General features: G+C 30.1%; 1 pseudogene; it reads left to right on the plus strand.

The window, feature by feature from the left end:
- Positions 1 to 330: 330 nt before the first annotated feature.
- LOC135956563 (protein enabled homolog) lies at positions 331 to 7,544 on the plus strand (annotated as a pseudogene).
- The last annotated feature ends 1,235 nt before the right edge of the window (positions 7,545 to 8,779 follow it).

Consider the following 8,779-nt stretch of genomic DNA (forward strand, 5'->3'; position numbering starts at 1 on the left):
GAACAGATTTGTCCAATTGTATTCAAATACATTAAAAAATTGAAAACTCTGGAAATATGAAAATAAATTTCACAAAATGACAAAAGCAACCTTTGCTTTTTATGTCATATCAAATGACAAATATTTTCAAACAAAAATAAAACTTCAAAAATTTTCAAACAAAAATAAACAAATAATCAGAGAAGAAGCTGAAAAATTAATAAAAATAAATAAAAAACGGGAAAAATAAAATAAATCAAATAAAAGGCGAGAATTATTGAGATCATTAATAAAGATAATTCCTATTGATTAATTTAATAAATAATTTCAGCTACAAAGGAACCAATAACAATGCAACAGATTGAAATGAACGCAAACAACGAAATTAGCAACAATAAGGCAGCATTTTCGGATTTACAGCAACATGCAACAAATAATTGCAAATCTTCAACAAATAAACTAAATGTAAACTGCGTAATGCTGTTGGCATTATTCGCGGGACGCTTTATTTCCAAATTTTTACATTATGTGGATTTAATTTTAGGATGGTTTCTTCTGGAAATAATAAGGGAACGTAACAATTTAATGTTCCAAATCTGGATGACTATAAATGACGAAGAAATCTATTTAGGGCGTACCAAATTAGTGATGTTCCCTTTTATGATGGCGTTCAACATATTATACGGAGTTATTTGTATTTTGCGTTTTCCGATTCAAATTCTATTGATTTCAGTTTCTGATGAAACATTCAATAGCTTCATTATCAAATAATTGAACGATACACACAGCCACAAAAGTAAGTAAACACCAGTGATTTTTTTTTTTAATTTTTTAAGATCATGAAAATCATAGTCTGACTTAAATCTTTTTTTTTCAGAACCGAATCTATTGTTCAGCCAACAGACCGAAACTTTTAAATTTTAATCGATGGATAGATTAAACAAAATCAAATAATTTCTGGTGTTTACTCAATGTTGAGGCTGTGTGTACATAACTTTCTTCATCTTCCTGTTTATTTTTACATTTTTATTAAATTTGTTTAAATATTCGCTTCTGTTTTGTAAAACAAAGGCTTTTTTCATTAATTTTATTTCAAAGTATAAATAAAATTAATGAAAACAAGTTATATAACAATTTTTCAATATCCGTTTTACCTAACATAGCGAATAAACTAATTTTAATTTTTGTTAATTTGTTATGTTTTTTGTCCATAGTTATTTAACTATGGTTTTTTAAACTTTTTATTATATACATATTTTTTTAATAAATCTATTAACTTTTTATAAAACCTTCAATATAATGTCGTTATTATTTTATTGGTATATGAGTTACGGGTAAGTATATAAAGACTGAACCAGAATTATAGTCAAATTTACCAAATTCTGCCGGACCTTAAACCGATCATTTTATTATTGAATCTACAATATTTTTTTCTGATTAAAGATTTTTAATAAAACTTGCGAATATTTTCACTTTCAAATTGAATTGCGGAAAAACTTCGAAATAAGCTAGTTTTTCCGCAATTCAATTTGAAAGTGAAAATATTCGCAAGTTTTATTTTTCATTAAAATTTCATTAAATTACGATAAATATTTCGAAATAACATTAATTGCTTTTCAATTACATATAAATGTACAAAAAATCGAATAGATTTGTTCAGTTGGAAAACTCTGGAAATATGAAAATAATTTTCACAAAATAACAAAAGCAACCTTTGCTTTTTATGTCATATCAAATGACAAAAATTTTCAATCAAAAATAAAACTTCAAAAATTTTCAAACAAAAATAAACAAATAATCAGAGAGGAAGTTTTTCAAGCTGAAAAATTATTAATAAAAATAAATAAAAAACGGGAAAAATAAAATAAATCAAATAAAAGGCGAGAATTATTGTGATAATTAATAAAGATAATTCCTATTGATTAATTTAATAAATAATTTCAGCTACAAAGGAACCAATAACAATGCAACAGATTGAAATGAACGCAAACAACGAAATTAGCAACAATAAGGCAGCATTTTCGGATTTACAGCAACATGCAACAAATAATTGCAAATCTTCAACAAATAAACTAAATGTAAACTGCGTAATGCTGTTGGCATTATTGGCGGGACGCTTTATTTCCAAATTTTTACATTATGTGGATTTAATTTTAGGATGGTTTCTTCTGGAAATAATAAGGGAACGTAACAATTTAATGTTCCAAATCTGGATGATTATAAATGAGGAAGAAATCTATTTAGGGCGTACCAAATTAGTGATGTTCCCTTTTATGATGGCATACAACATATTATACGGATTTGTTTGTATTTTGCGTTTTCCAATTCAAATTCTATTGATTTCAGTTTCTGATGAGACATTCAGCGTCATTATCAAATAATTGAACGATACACACAGCCACAAATGTGAGTAAACACCCTTGAATTTTTTTTTTAAATTTTTTAAGAACATGAAAATCATTTCTTTTTTTTCAGAACTGAATCTATTATTCAGCCAAATCTCCAACAAACCGAAACTTTTAAATTTCAATCGATGGCTAGATTCAACAAAATCAAATAATTTCTGGTGATTACTCAATTTTGAGGCTGTGTGTATATAATTTTCTTCATCTTCCTGTTTATTTTTACATTTTTATTAAATTTGTATAAATATTCGCTTCTGTTTTGTAAAACGAAGGCTTTTTCCATTAATTTTGTTTCAAGGTACAAATAAAATTAATGGAAACAAGTTATACCTATAACAATTTTTCAATATCCGAGATTTCGATACTGAAGAACTGAAGTTTTACCTAACATAGCGAATAAACTAATTTTAATTTTTGTTAATTTGTTATATTTTTTTGTCCATAGTTATTTAACTATGGTTTTTTAAACTTTTTATTATACACATATTTTTTTAATAAATCTATTAACTTTTTATAAAACCTTCAATATAATGCCGTTATTATTTTATTGGTATATGAGTTACGTGTAAGTATATAAAGTCTGAACAAGAATTATAGTCAATTTTATCAAATTCTGCCGGACCCTAAACCGATGATCATTTTATTATTGAATCTACAATATTTTTGACGAATTTATAATGATGATGATTACGGTTCATGCGCTAAATATTGAACATTTAGCATACTTGTAATCTAAAGCAGGATAAATATTTCGAAATAATATTAATTGATTTTCAATTACATATAAATGTACCAAAAAATCGAACAGATTTGTTCAGTTTTATTTAAATACATTAAAAAAAACGAAAACTCTGGAAATATGAAAAGAAAATTCACAAAATAACAAAAGCAACCTTTGCATTTTATGTCATATCAAATGACAAAAACTTTCAATCAAAAATAAAACGTCAAACATTTTCAAACAATAATAAACAAATAATCAGAGAGGAAGTCTTTCAAGCTGAAAAATTATTAATAAAAATAAATAAAAAACCGGAAAAATAAAATAAATCAAATAAAAGGCGAGAATTATTGAGATAATTAATAAAGATAATTCCTATTGATTAATTTAATAAATAATTTCAGCTACAAAGGAACCAATAACAATGCAACAGATTGAAATGAACGCAAACAACGAAATTAGCAACAATAAGGCAGCATTTTCGGATTTACAGCAACATGCAACAAATAATTGCAAATCTTCAACAAATAAACTAAATGTAAACTGCGTAATGCTGTTGGCATTATTCGCGGGACGCTTTATTTCCAAATTTTTACATTATGTGGATTTAATTTTAGGATGGTTTCTTCGGGAAATAATAAGGGAACGTAACAATTTAATGTTCCAAATCTGGATGATTATAAATGAGGAAGAAATCTATTTAGGGCGTACCAAATTAGTGATGTTCCCTTTTATGATGGCATACAATATATTATACGGATTTGTTTGTATTTTGCGTTTTCCAATTCAAATTCTATTGATTTCAGTTTCTGATGAAACATTCAATAGCGTCATTATCAAATAATTGAACGATACACACAGCCACAAATGTGAGTAAACACCCTTGAATTTTTTTTTTTAATTTTTTAAGAACATGAAAATCATTTCTTTTTTTTCAGAACTGAATCTATTATTCAGCCAAATCTCCAACAAACCGAAACTTTTAAATTTCAATCGATGGCTAGATTCAAGAAAATCAAATAATTTCTGGTGATTACTCAATTTTGAGGCTGTGTGTATATAATTTTCTTCATCTTCCTGTTTATTTTTACATTTTTATTAAATTTGTATAAATATTCGCTTCTGTTTTGTAAAACGAAGGCTTTTTCCATTAATTTTGTTTCAAGGTACAAATAAAATTAATGAAAACAAGTTATATAACAATTTTTCAATATCCGAAATTTCGATATTGAAGAATTGAAGTTTTACCTAACATAGCGAATAAACTAATTTTTGTTAATTTGTTATGTTTTTTGTCTATTTTTTACTAAACTTTTAAATAATAGTTATTTAACTATTGTTTTTTAAAACTTTTTATTATATGTATACATATTTTTCTAATAAATCTATTAACATTTTATTAAACCTTCAATCGTTATTATTTTATTGGTATATAAGTTACGTGTAAGTATATTAAGCCTGAACAAGAATTATAGTCAATTTTACCAAATTCTGCCGGACCCTAAACCGATGATCATTTTATTATTGAATCTACAATATTTTTGACGAATTTATAATGATGATTAGGGTTCATGCAATAAATATTGAACATTTAGCATACTTGTAATCTAAAGCAGGATAAATATTTCGAAATAATATTAATTGATTTTCAATTACAGTGAATGTCACTTAAAATCGTACACATCGTAGTCAAATTTTATTCATTAGTTTTAGAAAGTTGATGTTTTGGAAATATTTTAAAATGCTATTTTTATATTGTGTGTGCTATTACATATCAGAAAATTGGGTATAATTTTAATTGCCCTTATCCACAAATAAAAAAATTGAGTAAGACTGTCAGTGCCCAGAATATCAACGCTTCATTTAAAATCGTAAAGGCACTAAAAAATAGCAAATGATACCCTACAAAGTATTAGGATTATTTATTATTAACATTTTTTTTAATTTCTAAAGTTTTAATTATAATTTAATATAATTGTACGAATTTAAGTGAAATATGAATTTTGTGATGTTCTTTAATTTTCATCAATATTTTTTTAACGAATTTAGGTTTTGTTAACTTTTTTGTTGAAATACATATTTTTTGTTCCAATTAATAAAATGACTTTTAATTTTTTATATAATCACCTATTATTGCCTGTATAATTACATAATATTAAAAAAAACATATGTTGTACGATTTTGAGTGACACTCACTGTACATATAAACGTACAAAAAAAAATAGAACAGATTTGTTCAATTGTATTTTGTTACATTAAAAAATATTGAAAACTCTGAAAATATGAAAATAAATTCCACAAAATAACAAGAGCAAACTCTGCTTTTTATGTCATATCAAATGTCAAAAATTATCAAATAAAAAAATAACTTATCTGAAAAAACAAGCTGAAAAATTATTTATAAAAATGTGAGAAATAAATCAAATACATATACTTACATACATAAAATAAACTGTTAAAGCTATTTTTTTTTATATAAATCAGACAAGGCAGAGTATGAGAAGAATTTAAAAGCTTATCATAGCTCGCCGGTATATTTGGCATTTTTGGCAGCCCAGAGCAAGACCAAGGCAGATGGAGATGTCTATGAGACTCCTTCGAGAATGTATGTAGTTGTGGTAAAGGTCAGCAGGAAAGACGCATTGATATACAACCTGCAGATGATGAGGAAGATCATGATGTTGGTTAATCTTTAAAAAATTTTCCGTATGCTAGATATTTGCGCAATCATCGTTTAATCAACGAAATAGTCTGCGATGCAAGTACTCAAGAGGCAAGTCAGTTCTTTAGCCATGCATCAAACGAAACTCGAAGCAGAATTGCAACAAAAGGACGAAAAATTCGAAACCAAAAAGCAACGTTTGATGGAGTCTAGCGTAGACTTTCAGGAGAAACTGAAGCGTCATTATAAACCGGCCGTCGATGATGAAACCTTCCAAAAGATGGTACAAAAGATGTATGAAGAAATGAAACGAGAGCGACAACGTCTAATTGATGACCCTACTGCAGCAGCCAATAAGTCAACTGTAGGTGGTGCTCTGGCGGGAGCAGCTGCCCCGGTTCTTTAACGGCAGAGGCAAAAAAGGAAGCTGCAAGTGGCGTAGCACCACCACCAACAGCACCTTCTGCTACTCAAACAAAACCGCCTCATGAATCGGGTAGTAAAACGGATCCAGAACCTATGGACATAGAGCCGCCAGCTAAACCTACAGCTCCTATACCGCCACCTAAAGTGGAACACAAAGCAATGGAAGTGGTTAAGGGGCACAAGGCTGAAAATGTCAAAGAGCATACAAAACCTAAAGGAACAAAGAATCCACCTGTTATAATTACACAACAACAGCAACTGCAACCCCCACAACAACCACCACCAACTACACCTGCTGTGGAACAGCCAGTGCCAGCCACACAAGGTCCTGCACATTCAGTGGGTGGAGCACCACCACCATCAACTATAACTGCAGCTCCTCCCACCGGAGGCCCTAATGTACCACCACCAGCCGCTCAACATGTACCACCTTCATCAGCAGCTGGTCCGCCTCCAACGCAACAGCAAATTCCTCCTTCTAACATGCCTCCCATGCATGCTCATCATCCTCCACAACAGCATGGCGGACCACCGCCACCAACTCATTTGCCCCCTCACATGCAACCTCATCAAGCTATGGGCGGAATGCCACCGCATGGGGCTTATCCGCAATATGGTCCACCACCTACTGGTCCTACACGTTCGCCCTACTATCAGCCACAGTATGGAGCACATCCACCACCGCCTCAGCAAGCATACGGTCAATATCCACCATACTCTCACTATCAACAACCCTATGGCCCACCACCTCCCGGCTCACATTACATGAACTCTCGACCACCACCACAACATAATGGCGCAGCACCGCCACTACAGCCTCCAATACACTATGGTGAACATTCTGGACCACAACTACCACCAGGACAGCAAGGCGGTCCAGGTTTACCTCCACCTGGTCACATGCCACCTCACGATGTCTATGGCCAACAACAGCCGCCACCCGGTGCACCTCCTGCTGGCCATCCATTACCGCCGCCACAACAACCATTGCCAGCTGTAACCGGCAGTGGACCACCACCTCCAGGTCCATCTGGCGCCCCACAACCAACGGCTCCTAACCAGCCCCAAACTACTCAGCCACCAGCTGGTGATAATTCTTCTAAACCCGATGCTGATGATAAAGCTGATTAAAATGATTTATGAGACCACAAAATTAATGAATCTATGGCAAAATATTCAATTTTAATATTTAGTTTAAGTCTTATTTTTTATATATTTCATCTATAATAACCTCCCCCCCCCTCTACCACATGTAAGTTCGTTCTTTCTTTTCATCTCTCTGTATTTGAGTGTGAGTAAATAAAAACAAAAAAGGAAAAAAATCAAATAAAGTAGTGTTTTCCAAAAGAAAGTTGGAGGTTACTCAGCAATTCAATTCGTTAGGATGTATTTTTTAATTACACATGAGAATATTTTCACTTTCAAATCGAGTTGCGGAAAAATTCCTTATTTCTGCTACTTTTCATTAAAATTTCATTAAATTACGATAAATATTTCAAAATAGTATTAATTGCTTTTCAATTACATATAAATGTACAAAAAAATCGAACAGATTTGTCCAATTGTATTCAAATACATTAAAAAATTGAAAACTCTGGAAATATGAAAATAAATTTCACAAAATGACAAAAGCAACCTTTGCTTTTTATGTCATATCAAATGACAAATATTTTCAAACAAAAATAAAACTTCAAAAATTTTCAAACAAAAATAAACAAATAATCAGAGAAGAAGCTGAAAAATTAATAAAAATAAATAAAAAACGGGAAAAATAAAATAAATCAAATAAAAGGCGAGAATTATTGAGATCATTAATAAAGATAATTCCTATTGATTAATTTAATAAATAATTTCAGCTACAAAGGAACCAATAACAATGCAACAGATTGAAATGAACGCAAACAACGAAATTAGCAACAATAAGGCAGCATTTTCGGATTTACAGCAACATGCAACAAATAATTGCAAATCTTCAACAAATAAACTAAATGTAAACTGCGTAATGCTGTTGGCATTATTCGCGGGACGCTTTATTTCCAAATTTTTACATTATGTGGATTTAATTTTAGGATGGTTTCTTCTGGAAATAATAAGGGAACGTAACAATTTAATGTTCCAAATCTGGATGACTATAAATGACGAAGAAATCTATTTAGGGCGTACCAAATTAGTGATGTTCCCTTTTATGATGGCGTTCAACATATTATACGGAGTTATTTGTATTTTGCGTTTTCCGATTCAAATTCTATTGATTTCAGTTTCTGATGAAACATTCAATAGCTTCATTATCAAATAATTGAACGATACACACAGCCACAAAAGTAAGTAAACACCAGTGATTTTTTTTTTTAATTTTTTAAGATCATGAAAATCATAGTCTGACTTAAATCTTTTTTTTTCAGAACCGAATCTATTGTTCAGCCAACAGACCGAAACTTTTAAATTTTAATCGATGGATAGATTAAACAAAATCAAATAATTTCTGGTGTTTACTCAATGTTGAGGCTGTGTGTACATAACTTTCTTCATCTTCCTGTTTATTTTTACATTTTTATTAAATTTGTTTAAATATTCGCTTCTGTTTTG

The sequence above is a fragment of the Calliphora vicina genome, chromosome 4 (assembly GCF_958450345.1).
Source record: "Calliphora vicina chromosome 4, idCalVici1.1, whole genome shotgun sequence".
Lineage (NCBI taxonomy): Eukaryota > Metazoa > Arthropoda > Insecta > Diptera > Calliphoridae > Calliphora > Calliphora vicina.